The sequence below is a fragment of the Leopardus geoffroyi genome, chromosome C1 (assembly GCF_018350155.1).
Source record: "Leopardus geoffroyi isolate Oge1 chromosome C1, O.geoffroyi_Oge1_pat1.0, whole genome shotgun sequence".
NCBI lineage: Eukaryota > Metazoa > Chordata > Mammalia > Carnivora > Felidae > Leopardus > Leopardus geoffroyi.
Window position 1 is genome coordinate 62,560,382 of NC_059328.1, and position 18,429 is coordinate 62,578,810.

At 36.3% G+C, this 18,429-nt stretch overlaps 1 long non-coding RNA gene across 1 annotated transcript in view; it reads right to left on the reverse strand.

The window, feature by feature from the left end:
* LOC123600002 overlaps positions 1 to 18,429 on the reverse strand; it is a 104,923-nt gene that overhangs the window by 53,865 nt on the left and 32,629 nt on the right. Inside the window, exon 2 of the long non-coding RNA XR_006713412.1 lies at positions 3,653 to 3,809. This is a non-coding gene — a long non-coding RNA (uncharacterized LOC123600002). The remainder of the gene's footprint in view (positions 1 to 3,652; positions 3,810 to 18,429) is intronic.

The window sequence follows — 18,429 nt, forward strand, 5'->3', positions numbered from 1 at the left end:
GAGCAACTAAACAAGCACTGACTGTATTAAGAAATACAACAAAAGTAATAATGGAGCCATACAAAGACGTTGGAAATAAAACATTAGTAAAAACTATATTTGAAACATAAAGATGATCAGAGTCAAAAGTTAGAACTTGTTTTGGAAGAGGATAAAGGTATTGATTAATTTCAGATTATGTAAAATCAGGTATTCATGTTAAAAATACAAGGCAGCCACTAAAAATCATAAATAGAATATATAACTTTGATTTCCACTGCAGTCTAGGTAATTTCTTAGATTTAGTTTTCATACCATACATTCTCTCCTTAGCTGAGCCTAATTGTTTTATCCTTATTGAAGTTTATTTTGCTTTGTATTGCACCTTTTCTTTGTGTTATCTAATGTACTTACCAAATAAAGATGAAGAGTGATTTATTATTACTGTATTATAATATTTAATGTTGAAAAATATAGATATGGAGAAAATTAAAGATAAATCAATTACCATAATTCACCACTATTAGCATTACTATATCTTTGTGTTGGCATGCTTATATATATAAATATATAACATATAAATATATAATATATAAATGATATATATAATATATACATATAATATAATAAGGGTGGGTGTGTATATATATATATATATATATATATATATATATATATACACACATTATATATATATAATATAGCTATAGAAGTCATACTTTTGTTAGGTAGTATAGTGTAATGGTTAAAAACATAAACTTTGAAATCTGAGAGACTTGAATTCAAGTCCACTTCACCATTTATAGGCTATGTGTACTTGAGTAAATTATTTAGCCTTCTGAGCCTCAATTTCTTTATCTGTTGTATGCACAGGATGATGACAGTACTTTCCTCATAGAGTGGTCATTAACTATTGAATTTCAGTGACTATTTTTAATGCCTAAAATGTCCTTTTTCAAACAATCTTGTTCTTATAGTGCCTTGTAATTTCATAAAAATCCTTATTTCCTTTTCTGTCTCTTCAATCACTTTAAATACACATTTTTAGGGTTTTTTGGGTAGTTCTGACTTTTCAGATTCTTAGGCTGCAAAATCTTTTTGTTGTAATCTCTGTCCTCTGATGGATTGTTTCTTTGTGTAGTCCACATTTTTTTTTTCATGAGTAGATTTTAGGTCCTGTATATAGGTTCTAAATCTTCCTGGTCCATGGCTTCATGAGCTCACACGAATATCATTATGGCTATCGTTGACTCTTTTTTTAGAGACAGAGAGAGCGCATGCACTAGTGGGGGAAGGGCAGAGAGCGAGGAAGACAGAGAATCCAAAGCAGGTTCAGTGTTGACATCACAAAGCCTGATGTGGGGCTGAAACCCACGAACCATGAGGTCATGACCTGAGCTGAAGTTGGACACTCAACTGATTGAGCCACCCAGGTGTCCCTATTGTTCACTCTTAATTCTAGCATATGTATGTTCTTTTTCTTACTTGCTTGACTGTATATTTGAGTTATTTCATACTGAATTTCTATGTGTTTGTGTTATCAAAACTGTAGGAATTCATTTCCATTAGTAAAATTTTAGACATGGCTACCAAAATTGAGAAAAACTTGAGAGTGGACACTTAACTTCCTAGCCATCTCAGATGATATCATGTAAGCACCAATTGTTTCTATCAAAGTGAAAGGCTGGCCTTAATTCATATGCTAACTCATCAGCTCCCCTTTCCTGAATCAAAAGCATACATGCCACTATATTAGTTAAGCAATGCATTTTCATTGGTTATATGAGCTGTGGGAAATGATGAGGAAGGGACACAAGATGTTTGCGGAGGGCAGGAGAGAAAGTATAGAGCAGGAGGCGACTGTTGTAATAGTCTGAGTTCTGAGTAAATCAAGAGCTTGTGAGTAAATGTGCCTTTGAGCTTTAACATATGACATATTTCCCCGGACCTTCCCCAGAGAGCAATACTTAGTGAGCTGCTAAGAGAAATGATCAAAAATGTTAGAATTACTTTGTGACAACATGCAACTTTATAAGATACTTTTCTATGAGAAATGTGTACTAGTGTAATAACCGTGTTACATTATGGACTAAAGAACAACACAATATTGACCAATGACAAAGCTTTCTATAATGTAAAAACAAACAAACAAAATATAATCTACATGTACTAGGTAGTTGTAACATTACAATAAAGACAGATTATTAAAAAAATATCTTAAATCATGAATCTGAAAACTATAGGGCAATTCATACAGACATTTCAGGCTTAGCCCAAGCCTGAATTAGTCCTTAATGGTGGTATTTTGTTCTTCAGTTTGCAAACATGTTTTGTAGCATCATTAGGGCATACACATTTCAAGTTAGAAGCCCTTATCTGGAGCATAAAAATTACACTGAAGACTTTAGACAATGAATCCCAGACATCCCTTTTTTCATAGGCAACATTAACATTAGATGCAATTACATAGAATCTAATTTACTCTCTAGCAAGACTGGGAAATGATCTGGCTCGGTGGATAATTTGGCTGTTATCAGGCATACCACACTTAGTTTTATTCCCCTAAAGGGCCTTACGGGGAGGTCAAATAGGAACAAAACCGATTTTTTTTTTTTACCACTGTGCTAAAACATCACTTTTTCCTCCTCTCCTGGTCTGCCAAGATTCAAACCCTAACTAATACTGGCACATTACTTAACCACTCCATGTCTGTTTCCTCATCTTAAAGTGTGAGTATTACCTATGTCATATTCTGATTGTGAGGATTACATGATTTAAACAATAATTTGCTGTTATTATCTTAATACTATGATATTATCACTTTTATTATTTTAGATCCTCTGGGAAAAAATTTAAATGATAATGATGATAACCAAAATTATTTTACAGAAGACTTTCTATTAGATGTATCTATTGGGTACTTACACTGGGCCAGGCAATTTATATTGATTATATCTTATTTCCCTAACAAAACTGCAGAGGAAGCACTTTGATCCCCACTTTACAAATGATGAAGTTGTGGTTCAGAGAAGTTAAGGAACTTAATTATGAGCACACAGCCAGCATATTGATTTGAAAGAATTCCTTCTGTCACCAAAAGACCTATGCTCTTTCTACTATTTCTCAGATCCAAGGACAACACAAACTGAATGGGGAAGGGATCCTGGCCACTTCTATTTCCCTGAATGGAAAGAAAGTCTAGTTAGTGTGGAGCAGGGGACCTATATGGACCTATATATAGCTATGTATTAGACAGGGGACTGGAAGGAGTCTCAGCTCTTCCACTGACAGGCTGTGGTTTTTGTGAGTCATCTCACCTCTGTGATCCTCATTTCCTCATTGGTGGAAAGGGGAACTTAGACAAGACTAGTGTGCCTATCCGTTTAACTTCTCTGAGTCTCGGTTTCTTTGTCTACAAAACAGGATTATAAGCTTGGCTGCCCCGGGAAATATGGGAGATAAAAGTGATTTTGAAAGTGTGAAGTTCTAGTTACCTATTGCTGCAGAAAAACCCACCAAAAACAATGACTTCAAGCAATAACCATGAATTATTTTGATAACGAAGCTGGATTTTGATAAGACCCAGCTAGACAATTTTTCCTCAGGGTCTGTCATGGAGTTGAAGTCTGACAGTGACCAGGCCTTCGCATACCTCTAAAGTGTCTTCACTTACACTGCCTGGGCTGGAATGATGCAAACATCTGGTTAGTGGAGGATATGGGGCTGTTTTTTTCTTTCCATATGTCATCACTCCATGTAGACTCTCCACAAGGCAGCCTCGGGATAGCCAGACTTCCTACATGGTGGCTGGAGCTCCAACAGTTAGTATCCTATGAAAAATTAGCAGACGAGGCATAGTCATTTCTAATCTAAACACAGAAGTTACACAGCATCACTTCTGCTGCTCCGTATTCCTCAAGGCAGTTACCAAGTCACCCTCTGCTTCGTAGGAGGGGACACAGACTCCATCTCTTCACAGAAAGAGTGTTAAAGAATTACAGACATCTTTTAAAACCACCACAAATTGCTATAAAGGATAGGTATTGTTATTACTAATTTTATCCAGCTGCAGCTCATTCTCTTGGGGGATTATTAACAGCAAATGTAAAACATTTCATATTGAGTGCATTCTAAAGCTGCCTTCTCCAAATGTGAAATTGTTGTGTTCTCAGAAAATATCCACCAACTCTTCTACTAGCCAAAGTAAAACATAACCTGGAAAGAAAATTCTTGTTAAAATACTACTAGTGTGATGCTATTTCAAGCCAAGTACATTTTTTAAAAAACCCATCTGCTTAAAACAGATTATTCTCTATTTTTTCTGTCTGTTAGCCTGGATAATAAAGAAGTGACTATAATAAGCATATTGGGGCATTTGGTTTTTGCAAATGTTAGCAGTACTTTGATCTATGCTAAGTGATGTAGGCCTTTTAGCAAGGAGGTATGCAGCCTGTAGAAGAAGAAAGATGGGATGCATGATTTCTCCTGAGCTAACAGAGTCTTAGAAGGATGGAAGTTCCATCACTCATTAAAGATGAAGTCCTGCTGAGAAGTCTAAATGACTAACTCAGGCTTTCAAGGAGTTATCTGTTTATCCAATACTGAAATCCAAGTCTTTTAACTCATCAGTGTTCATTCTACTATTGTACACAGTTTTTCAAGATCACTACAATGCTTGCATGGTTTTCTACTTGGGTATAAAATGCATTGAGAAGCTGAATAGCTCTGAATAATGGTTTCACAATAAATGCTGTGCTGATTAAGCCCATCCTATCAAGTGGACATACCTTTTCAATAATGGTAAGCTCTTTTATGTTAGAAGTAAATAAATCAGTAAATATCCCCCAATTTCCTTCATTCACTGCTATAATTGCCTTTATCCACAATTCATAAATTTATCCCAACCCTTCTTGAATCTACAGATGACTCCTAAAAATGTGGGGGTTAAGGGCACTAACTGCCTACATAGGCAAAAATCTGCACATAACTTTCAATTTCCCCAAAACTTAATGATTAATAGCTATTATTGACCGGAAGCCTTGCCAATAACATAAGCTGTCAACTGACACATATTTTGCATGTTATATGCACTGTATACTATATTTTAAAGAAAATTGAGCTAGAGAAAAGAAAATGTCATTAAGAAGATCATAAAGACGCAGCAAAGGCGGTCATAAGAGGAAAGTATATAGCAATCCAGGCCTTCCTAAAAAAGGAAGAAAGATCTCAGATACACAAACTAACCTTATGCCTTAAGGAGCTGGAAAAAGAACAGCAAATAAAACACAAAACGAGCAGAAGACAGGAAATAATAAGATTAGAACAGAAATCAATGCTATCGAAACCAAAAAAAAACAGTAGAACCAATCAATGAAACCAGAAGCTGGTTCTTTGAAAGAATTAACAAAATTGATAAACCACTGGTCAGTCTGATCAAAAAGAAAAAGCAAAGGACCCAAATAAATAAAATCAAGAATGAAAGAGGAGAGATCACAACCAACACAGCAGAAATAAAAACAATAATAAGAGAATATTATGAGCAATTATATGCCAATCAAATGGGCAATAGGGAAGAAATGGACAAATTCCTAGAAATATATACACTACCAAAACTGAAACAGGAAGAAATAAAAAATTTGAACAGGCCCATAACCAGTAAGGAAATCGAATTAGTAATCAAAAATCTCCCAAAAAACAAGATTCCAGGGCCAGATGGCTTTCCAGGGGAATTCTACCAAACATTTAAGGAAGAGTTAACACCTATTCTCTTGAAGCAGTTCCAAAAAATAGAAATGGAAGAAAAACTTCCAAACTCTTTCTATGAAGCCAGCATTACCTTAATTCCAAAACCAGACAGAGATCCCATTAAAAAGGAGAACTATAGACCAATTTCCCTGATGAACATGGATGCAAAAATCCTCAAGATATTAGCCAACTGGCTCCAACAATACATTAAAAAAATTATTCACCACGACCAAGTGGGATTTATACCTGGGATGCAGGGCTGGTTCAATATCCGCAAAACAATTAACGCGATTCATCACATCAATAAAAGAAAGGACAAGAACCATATGATCCTCTCAACAGATGCAGAGAAAGCATTTGACAAAATACAGCATCCTTTCTTGATAAAAACTCTGTAGAAAGTAGGCATAGAAGGAGCATACCTCGATATCATAAAAGCCATATATGAACGACCCAACAGTAATATCATCCTCAATGGGGAAAAACTGAGAGCTTTCCCCCTAAGGGCAGGAACAAGAGAAGGATGTCCACTCTCACCACTGTTATCCAACATAGTATTGGAAGTCTTAGCCTCTGCAATCAGACAACACAAAGAAATTAAAGGTATCAAAATCAGCCAGGAGGAGGTCAAACTTTCGCTCTTTGCAGATGACATGATACTCTATATGGAAAACCCAAAAGATTCCACCAAAATACTGCTAGAATTGATTCATGAATTCAGCAAAGTTGCAGGATATAAAATCAACGCACAGAAATCGGTTGCATTCCTATACAACAACAATGAAGCGACAGAGAGAGAAATCAAGGAATAGATCCCATTCACAGTTGCACAAAAAACCATAAAATACCTAGGAATAAATCTAATCAAAGAGGTGAAAAATCTATACGCTGAAAACTATAGAAAGCTTATGAAAGAAATTGAAGAAGGCACAAAAAAAAAAAAAATGGAAAAAGATTCCATGCTCCTGGATAGGAAGAATAAATATTGTTAAAATGTCGACACTACCCAAAACAATGTACATATTCAATGCAATCCCTATGCATTCTTCACAGAGCTAGAACAAATAATCTTAAAACTTGTATGGAACCAGAAAAGACCCTGAATAGCCAAAGCGATCTTGAAAAAGAAAACCAAAGCAGAGGCATCACAATCCCAGACTTCAAGCTATACTACAAAGCTGTAATCATCAGGACAGTATGGTACTGGCACAAGAACAGACAGATCAATGGAACAGAACAGAGAACCCAGAAATGGACCCACAAACGTATGGCCAACTAATCTTTGACAAAGCAGGAAAGAATATCCAATGGAATAAAGACAGTCTCTTCAGCAGGTGGTGCTGGGAAAACCAAACAGCAACATGCAGAAGAATGAACCTGGACCACCTTCTTACACCATACCCAAAAATAAACTCAAAATGGATGAAAGACTTAAATGTAAGACAGGAAGCCATCAAAATCCTCGAGGAGAAAGCAGGCAAAAACCTCTTTACTCTTGGCCACAGCAACTTCTTTCTCAACACGTCTCCAGAGGCAAGGGAAACAAAAGCAAAAATGAACTACTGGGACCTCATCAAAATAAAAAGCTTCTGCACAGTGAAGGAAACAATCAGCAAAACTAAAAGGCAACCGACAGAATGGGAGAAGATATTTGCAAATAACATATCAGATAAAGGGGTAGTATCCAAAATCTATAAAGAACTTATCAAACTCAACACCCAAAAAACAAATAATCCAGTGAAGAAATGGGCAAAAGACATGAATAGACACTTCTCCAAAGAAGACATCCAGATGGCCAACCCACAGATGAAAAAATGCTCAACATCACTCATCATCAGGGAAATACAAATCAAAACCACAATGAGATACCACCTTACACCTGTCAGAATGGATAACATTAACAACTCAGGCAACACACACACACACACACACACACACACACACACACACACACAACGGAGTATTACTCGGCAATCAAAAAGAATGAACTCTTGTCATTTGCAACTACGTGGATGGAACTGGAGGGTATTATGCTAACTGAAATTAGTCAGCCAGAGAAAGACAAAAATCATATGACTTCACTCATATGAGGACTTTAAGAGACAAAACGGATGAACATAAGGGAAGGGAAACAAAAATAATATAAAAACAGGGAGGGGACAAAACAGAAGAGACTCATAAATATGGAGAACAAACTGAGGGTTATGGGAGGGGTTGTGGGAGGGTGAATGGGCTAAATGGGTAAGGGGCACTAAAATGTGGGATGGGCTAAATGGGTAAGTAAACTAAAGAGTCTACTCCTGAAGTCATTTTTGCACTATATGGTAACCAATTTGGAAGTAAGTTTTTAAAAATAAAAAATTAAATTTAAAAAAAAAGATCATAAGGAAGGGAAAATACATTGGCAGTACTGTATGTATTGAAAAAAATCCACAAAAAAGTGAGCTCAGGCAGTTCAAATCCATGTTGTTGAGGGGTCAATGGTATTTATTTTTTAAGTTTGTATAAATTCTAGGACAATCATCACTTGTAGAACTCCATGTTCTTTAACTTAAAATGAACTATTTATAATACAAGCACACCTATAAAGTTTCTGATGGCTTACTCAGCTTCTCTCTATATAATAAAAAGGTATACATTTTTAAATTAGATGTTCTATGTCCTTCTTGAAAATTTTAAATATTTTCTCAATTCATTCCAGCTACAAGTTTTCTTTTTACATACATCCTGTAGAGAGGTATATTTTCATGTTCTAGTTTTGTGTATATTGTGATGCATATAGAGACAGGACTACACTCCATGGGTATCACCTTTCTCCCCTTCTGTGCTCCATCACGTAGCCCAAACATTGTCTTACAATCCTTCTCATCATAGTGCCATGTTCTATACACTATTAAGTGACTAGAATAGGCCCATAATATGAAGCTCCTTTGAGACTTTTGGATCAGTAATATAAAGTAGCTAATACCTTCACTCTTTGATACCCTTGTCAAATAACAGTAAAGTAATTTTTTAAAAATACAGGAGAATAATACTACAAGGACAGAGGAATGGTACAAAAGCTGTGCACAGCTGAAACTTGCCAATAAAATTTTTGGGAAACAGAAAATAGAGAAGTGGCATCTGATTAAGCACAGTAGGTGAAGTGATAGTCTAGAGTACACAGAGACGGACAAACTGAGGAAGCAAGTCCATGTTCCTCCAGAACTCTGGAGAGACTCATGACCTGGGACTTGGGGCTAAAGATTTAAATTCTATGTATGATGTCTTTAACCTTCTATACTTCCGTGGCACAGAACTCCAAGAAGCTAAATATTGCTCTTCCCATTCCCTCATATACATTTTGTGAAATCTCAGAACACCAAGAATAAAGATGCTGAAAACTTCCAGAGATAAATCAAAGAAAACTACACACAATATGGAAAGAGACTGGCATCAGAATTCTCATCAGAAACAATAGATACCAGAGGATATTGGATAATGCCTTCAAAAAAAAAAAAAAAAGAAAAGAAAAAAAGAAAAGAAAAGAAACCAGATATAACTCAGATCCAAAACAACCAACAGAACAAAATCATAAAATAACAGAAGAAAAATTACTCTCAACCTGAAATTCTTTATCTGACTAAATGAAGCACTAGACTAAAATAAAATACTTGAAATTAAAATTTCAAAGTATCTACTTACCTTAAGACAAATATCATATCCAGTTAAGTTGCAGAATTCAAAATTAACAAACAAAAATCAGTTGTATTTCTATGTGCTAACAACAAACTATCAGAAAGAGGAGTTTACAACTATCATTTATAATTGCATCAAAAAGAATGAAATATGTAGGAATAAATTTAACCAAGGAGGTACACTGTACACTGAAGATTATAAGACTCTGATAAAAGAAATTGAGGGTACAAATAAATGGAATGACATTCTATGCTCGTGGACTGGGAAAATTGATTAACAATATGATTAACAAAATGATTAACAAAATTAACAAAATATGATTAACAATTGACTAACAAAATGTCCCTACTACCCAAAGCAATCTACAGATTCAATGTCATCTCTATCAAAATATCAATGGCATTTTTCACAGAAATTTTAAAAATCCTAAAATTTGTATGGAATCACAGAAGAGCCCAAATAGCCAAATTAATCCTTAGAAGAGAGCTGGAGGCATAACACTTCCTCCTTTCAGAATGTGTTACAAAACTATAGTAATTGAGGCACCTGGGTGGGTCAGTCGCTTAAGCTCCTGACTTTGGCTGAGGTCATAATCTCACAGTTGGTGGGTTTGAACCCCGCATTGGGCTTTATGCTGACAGCTGAGAGCCTGGAACCTGCTTTGATTCTGTGTCTCTCTCTCTCTCTGCCCCTCTCCTGCTCGCACTCTGTCTCTTTCAAAAATAAATAAACATTAAAAATTGTTTTTTAATTAAAGAAACTATAGTCATTAAAACAGTATGGCATTGGCAGAAAAACAGACACATAGATCAATGAAACAGAATAGAAAGACCATAAATAAACCCCAAAATATATGGTCAGTTAATTTATGATAAAGGAGCTAAGAATGGACAATGTGGAAAGAGAGTTTCTTAAATAGATGGTGTTGGGAAAACTGGACAGCCACATGCAAAAGAATGAAACTGGATCACTATCTTACACCATATACAAAAATCAACTTAAAATAGATTAAAGATTTGAACATAAAACTTAAACCATAAAAGTGCTAGAAGAAAACATAAGCAGTAAGTTCCTTGACAAAAATTTTGGTGATAAATTTTTGGATATGACACCAAAAGCAAAGGCAACAAAAGCAAAAATAAACCAGTGGGACTACATCATCAAACTAAAAGTTGTGACACCACAAAGGAAACCATCAAGAAAATGAAAAGACAACCTATTGAATGGGAGAAAATATTTGAAGTAATAATCTGATACAAGGCTAATATCCTAAATATATAAAGGACTCATACAGCTCAATAGCAAAAACAAAAACACAAAGCAAACAAACAAAAAAAACCTCAGCAAACAACCTGATTAAAAATTGGCTAGAAGAGCTGAATAGATCTTTTTCTAAAGAAGACATACAAATGGCCAACAGATACATGAAAAGATGATCAGCATCACTAATCATTAGAGAAATGCAAATCAACACCACAATAAGATATCCACCACTCGCACTTGTTAGGATGACCATTATTTAAAAAAAAAAAAAAAAAAAAAAAAAGCTAAGCGTTGGCAAGGATGCAGAAAAGAGAAAACATGTGCACTGGTGGGAATGTTAATTGGTGCAGCCACCATGGGAAACAGTATGGAGTTTCCTCAAGAAATTAAAAATAGAATTACCATGTGATCCAGCAATCTTACTTTTGGGTATTTATCCAAAGGAAATGAAAACAGAATATTGAAGAGATATCTGCACTCCCATGTTCATTGTAGCATTATTCACCACAATAACGATAAAAACTTTTTGTCCCCATACTCAACATTAATAAATTTGATTAGCTCTGGAGTTCCAGATCATTCTGATGAATGAGGATTTCCACATTTCTGCAGAGGACTGAAAGAAACATGGATTTCATCTGGACATTGCAGAGCATTAAGTCTGACAAAGAAATAAGGTCACATAAAATTATTTGGATAGTCTGTCTTTTGATATGTTGGCCATTCTATCCCACTGTGTTCAAAGGAATCAAAATAGGATCTGAATATATAGGGCAATTCTCTAAGTATGGCAAATCTTAGAACACACAATGAAGTAGATAAATGAAAAATAAAAAATTATTCATATAACCCAACTCGATTCATCTCACCAAACAAAACCTACCAAACACCTTTACTAGGGCAAAGATTGTGGTTTGCACTACATTCATTAGACAAGACTATCTTGCCACTCTCATTAAACCACCTAGGTTATTTTTTCATTTCTCAATGTTGAATATATGTAGTGCATGGTAAGGTAACATGAGTAGAAAAGGCTTCATTCCAAGTTTTCCAAACTCTGATATCTTTTGTGGAAAGAACTAAGCAAATCATACTCTCTTCTGTTCAACAGGCCATAAGGAATAATGGCCCTCACTCCTCATCATGTGCTGAAGGCTGAAATTAATCACTTCTCAGATCTACAAAGCTTGTCCAACACTCAGACAGCCTTGCCCTGCACATATATGCACTTAATAAATATTTCTGGATGATGTTTAAAGCTCCTAAAATAAAGTGCTAAATAACAACAATCATAGACCTTGGCAGTGTGCCCTATTAGCACATCTTCAACTGTTACATGAGCAGCCCTAAGCGAAAATTAGCTCATGGGGCCCCTCTAAATACTCTGCTAAAAATAAGCTTCATCATCTCTCATTTCAATGTTCATGAGGTCACAAGTATCCCATACACTCCAAGTGCTGGTCATGTCAATTCCTTTGAGCTCAGGAAGTTGGCATCTAAAATAAAATGCCAATATTTAGATCCTAATGAATTCCAGGAAGTATATTAGGTTTTCCCTTCAGGACTGAAAAACACATGGAGCTTTCAGCTTTTAATGCAAAATCCAACTATAAAATCAATATAGTAGGAAGTGTTTAGCAATGATTTTCTCTTCTGATTTTTTAAAATTGCCTGCCTGCTACCTGCTGGAAGACTTAGGAAGTCTTAGGAAGGAGTCTTGTGTTCAACAGAGGTTTAATGCACATTTGTTGTTACTGTTATAAATGCCAGTCCATAACCAAAAAATTAGAAAGGATCTAAGACATGCCCATCTCATAGTATAGTTTTGAGAATTAACAGAAGTAAAATAAGTAGACTAAAAAGCATAGTATATTGTAAAATTACTGTAAAATGTTAGCTGCTGGTACTATCACCTGTTGTCTTCCTAAAACACTCATTGATCCCTTTGCAGTATTTTGATTTCTCAAAACATTCCACCCGCACCCACACCCACGATTAAGTCACTTAACCTTCTCAAAGTAGAACATTTTAGCTTCACTCCAATGTCTAAACGAATCTGCCTGCATTAAACTTCCTTTCCTTTTTTCTTAGAACATGCTTCCACTGTAGGGACAGCTTGCAATATCAACCCTCAGCAACTCCTGACAAATGCTAACCTGATTCCTTGGATGATAAGTAGACATCACTGGCACAATAGAACTCGTGTATGGCCACAGGTCAGCATCAAGTTCCATGGTTTGATGCCAAAGTCTTCCCAAAAAGGGAGTTAAAGTACCTCATCTGACAACTTCCAACCATGTCACCTTCTTTTGCTAAAATGTCCTGAGGACTTCAGTACCTTCTTTTCCATTATTAATGACCCATGATTCATCAGTCTCCAAGATCTGTTACTAAATTAATCTGAATTAAATTAAATGCCCTTATTTAACTGAGGTCTCATGGGTCCAGAGCTGGTTTGAGAAAAAGTAAAATATCAATTCCACATTCTTATAAATATTCAGGTTCACATATTTTCATCTACAGTTCATCTTGTTAATGTCAGCCCTTATAATTTATTGACCATGTAAAAATATTTTAGCGTGGAAAGTGGAGAAAATGAGTGAGAATAAATCATTCAGTGCTCTTCCACAAGCCACAGTGCAGTCCAGAAGACCTTCATTTTTAATTTTGCATTCAAGTGCCAGTTGAGACAAATTGGTTAGCAGTTCATCATGGGAGCAATTCCAAAGCTCATTCATTTAGGCTCTAAGGGCTTTTCAGCATCACCAAAGGCAGCCAACACATAATTGGTGACCTCAGGAAGAACACAATACTTGGAGGTTTAGAAAAACTACAATATATGCTTCAGTCCTTAAAATTCATCATCTAATTTCCTCTATCTCCTTTCCACTGGGTAAGAAACATCTGTCAACACATGTGCCATTGGCCTGTTATTCTTCCTAATGTGGTTATTGAGTTTGACTCTCTACACTCCAACAGAAGAAAGATGTTCTGACACATACACAGGCACCAAGGGGGTAATGTAAAATGTGCAAGGGTTAAAAATCACTTACCCCTTCCCCCCCTCCCTATGAATCCACCTAGAGGGAAAATTATGCCTTGTTTTAAATAACACTACCCTTTCCCATAATCCTGTATACTAGGAATTTATATTATAAAAGTTCACTTTATTATTCTTTTTCTAACAGAACAACATATGTTATGCTTACATTTGAAAGCAATCTTGGAAAATGGGCCTGCATGTGAATGCAATTGGCTGCGAGTTCACATTTCCCTTAGACAAAACTGTGAGCAAAACACATGTTTTTCCATCTAAGTTAGAAGATGGAAAATGATGCATTATTTTTTAGGCTTTTGTGGCATGCACTTTAAAATCAATGCATATTTCTTCATGCACATTTTCACAAATGTCAATATGGATACATCCATCAGATCTGATGTGTTCAATCCCTTCAGCACCTGGAGAACTTGCACTCTTGGAAATGGTTTTTCCTCCTAACTTTCCAATTTGCTCCTGAGAATCATAATTCTTTTTGACTAGTGATAAGTGAGAAACAGAACCCTCCACGTTCGTTTCCTACAAAGGAATAAGGATATTCTTACATGCTTGCTCTTAATTCCAGGTAAATCGAAGAACAGTTGGTTTGCTCACTGATACACAACATAATTTCTGCAGGTCCTCACAAAACTCAAGAACTGAAGCTTACTTGCCACCAACATGTTACAGGTGACATCAGATCATATGGTACAAGCAGGAATGACCCAATCACCAATACATTGAAAATAAACCAGGAGAGATCATTATCTTGTCAGAAAAGTACTTTTTCCTTGTGGTTAGTAAAAGAGAAAAGCTTTTTCTAAAATTCTATTTTTTTTTTAAATAAAATTTAGCTAGAAGAGGGAAATTGTAGGTCCTTACGTTAGCTATACACATTTAAGAATAAGGTTACAGGGAAGCCAATCAGACACTGATTGGAAAGGAGAGAAAAAAGGACATGCCCCACAAGTAATCTATTCAATATTAGGAATGGCAAAATGCCAACAATAGATGTGTATAGAGAGTGACTTTCCTCCATCTATGAAGAAGGAATAGAGGTAAGCAAGCCAAATACTATTTGCTATAAGTACCTAGAAAGATGTGTGGAGCTTTATCTTTACTTTCTTCAGGTACATGATTGATTTTGAAATGGGATGGGCAGAAAAACTATCCACTGAACTGAGACTATAAAGAAAGTTGGAACATTTTATTAACTTACTCAATATTCAAGTAAATTAAGAAGTAGTGGCTCTTCATATCAAGAGCAAAATTTTATTTTGTAATAAGTTGTCAGAACGCACGCCGTTGGCTAGGACCAAATTTAGTATTTGTAAGTTAAATGATTTTATACATGTTAGCAAGTGACTTGGCTGAGAGAGATAGGTATTATCTTGAGGCTACAGGATCAGGGTAAAGTCTTTTGACGTAAAAATACAGCAAAATTTGTTCTTTCTCCACTTCATATTAAAGGATGCATGTACTTTCTTTTAAGCATAATGCATGTAAAATAGGTAAAGAAATTAAACTTTATTTTGAAATCTATTTTAACTAAGAGGAGCACTAACATAATTAAGTCTGAGTAGTGAACAGAAATAAGTAGGTTGCATAAATATAAATATTTACTCCAATGAGCAGCACAGTCATCAGCATTTACTCCACAGTTTTCAGAGCATGAAGTAAGGTGAAGTTGGTGGTAACCTAGCATTTCAAATGATAAAATCAATGGTAATCCTTTTTTGAGCATAAAAATAGAGAAACCATTTTCAAGTAGGATCTAGTATCTCTCTCTAATAATCCCTAAAGGGGTTCTTTTAGCTTGAAAATGTGTAAGAAAAAAAGATTAATTCAAATGACTTGAATCCTTACTAAAGAGTGAGTAATGTACAGTCCACCAACGTTTAACTTGGGTATAAACAATCACAATAAATTATAAGTCACACACAGACACACATTTGGTGTGTCGATCAATCAGTCCTCCCTAGCGATTGGTGAGGCTGTAAGCCTGGGATGACCATACACTCTAATTCTGTGTCGAGGAAAGTTTCGTTGTAAAAGTGCCCTTGTTATTCTCAAAAGAGTCATGGCTTGGATTTTACATTTTATAGCTACATTATCTAAGCCCCAGGTGGTTGATATGGTGTCTCTTAGTAGGAAGTCTCTTATTTTCTTGTTTTCTCCATGTCTTCAAAAAGTCTTTATTCCTTTCCCACAAAAAGATCAGCAAGTACATGTCTTATGCTCTTACTATTTCTGTTATTAATTGCTATCACTTAGATGTGTGTAACCTAATTTCTTCCAGATGTGAAAACCTATGCAATGCACTCTAAGCTGCATTTACCTGCCTGCAGACTCTCTACCACCACTCAAATCATCTTTCCTCTATTTGTGTCTTCATTCACAATTGTACCCCATTCCTGGGCATCAGCAGCTATATAATTATATATACTTAAAAATGAACTCCAAGGATACAATACAAAGCTCCCCACCCAGGATAAATTGCTGCATAGATGAGGACTTTGCTATTTATTTCCTCCTGCCCATGGTTGGTTAGTTACACCTGGGTGTCAGAGAAGATATTTGTAGGCTAAAATAATCCTTTGCACACCATAATTAAGATTTTTGGGTAGAAGGAAATAACTGGGGGGCCTCGGGCCCAATTCTTAGAAACTGACTCATTCAAGGACATTGAGAATGTTCATATAAAATCCTGAGTGCTGTGTCTCAGACAACATGTACCCACCCAGCCTCTGAAACCTCGTGTGTTTCTGGTTCCTCAGAACAGCTCTAAAACCTAGAGTCAGGCTAGCCCCTGTAATCACTGTAAGAAGAGAGGTTTCCCTGGCCGAGAAGATCAGATGGTGGAAATACCAGGAGTCGTCGTGATACAGGCAGCAGCAAGAAGTGAAGTCGTGATGACAAATGCCATCAGTAAAGCTGACAGCCATAGCACCTGAGGTATTGGAGCTGGTGATCTCTGACAGGCTCAGACAGCATCAACAGCTGGTACAGAATGCAGTAGCCAAGGGTGGACAGAATGGAGATTCCACCAGCAACAGTAGCTAGAAATCATCAACTTCCATTAGTGATGGGAAGATGGCGTGGGATGAGGAGTTAGGATAGAATTTGGAGTTAAAAACCACTATGTCAGATCCCTATGCTCTGTGGTCACCAAGTTTGGTGTGACCTATAGAAATAGGGACAATTGGGATAATGATCAGTTATCTATTTCGCTTACAGCTCTTCAGCAGACACGAGTCTTTGGACACTCACAGTAGCAAGGACACCCTGGCGATAGTAGCCAAGAGAGTCATATGTTTCTATCTCATGATGGTTAAGCAACAATTGAAGGAAAAAAAATAACATCTGTTGAAAGCCTTCCCATAATTATGTAATTTAATCCTTACACCAACACTGCAAGTTCTGTAATCACGAAACCCATTTTATAGATGACTAAAATGGGTCTCGGAAAGATTTAAATGATTTGCCCAAGGACATGCAAATAAGGACATAGCTGAGATGTGAACACAGATCTGACTAACTCCAAAGCCAATGCTCTTTCCATTAGAGTCTGCTGCCTCCGTGGGAGCCTGAGACAAACAATGGAAACAATCACCACAGACACCCAACCCCACTCCCAGTCTACCTCCCACCCCCTGCAGAGGGAAACAGATGTGGAGCAAAATATCCATAGTTGAGCAAAATATCCATGGGCTCTGAAAACTTCCATTTCTGATTCTGAAATCCAAAAGCTGAGAAGTTGCTGACACTGCTGCTGCACCCTGCCAAGTCTCTTGCTCTGAGGGCAGTTTGGTGTAAAGAATGTTGATAATCATTGTAAACGGAGGAGTATGACTCTCAGCCCGGGAAATGAGGGTAGTGCATAAATAGTTTTGGCAGCAGCATCTATACTGTGGTACTGGGAGGTACATGCTTTTCACATAGAAAATAAAAAATAAAAATAAACAGATTGTCTGGAAATCTTCCAGCAAACCCCCATCTGACCCCCAGGGCGTATAACCCAGTGTTTTGTCCCAAATGTGGTTTTCCCTGTTAAATGCTTGCAGAAACCAGGTGAGGTATTCATTGCATGGGTGGATAGTGATTATATCTCGAGAGACTGGTGGGACACCAGGGAACGATGTGATTTGGGTTGCTGCAGATCCAAAGTGAGAAATGACGCTCTTTCTGAGGCAAACAGCACCAGCAGTTTTGCATGGAAATGGATGTCCCAAAGAAAGCTAGGCTTTCGTGGAAGGGAAGATATGGTGGGAAGTCTCCGTAAGCTCCTCAATGATATCAGACAATAAAGGAGAATTTGGAAGAATCACGAGCATGGAAGGTCAGTTTCACTCAGATGGCAGTTAATTCTTTAGATGTTTGAACTGACATCAGGGTGATTTTCTCTAATGTCAACATGAACTAAGACTGATTTGTCCTTAAAACATTGAAACTATAGAGAATATTCCTAACAAGTGGGAATCCATTTCTTATATTTTTTGGTATCTTTTCATAGTTGAGTCTGTGAAAAAAGAAAATATTTCCATGTTGGCACTCACATTTATTGAGCATGTATTCCATTCTGTTCTCGATGCTGGACTTTAAATGTATTATCTCAGTTACTCTTCATAAAATACCGCCAGAGTATTTTACCGAGCATGGTTGACATATATTGAGCATCTACTCTGCACCACTATGGATCATTTATGTATAGTATTTAACCTAATCCT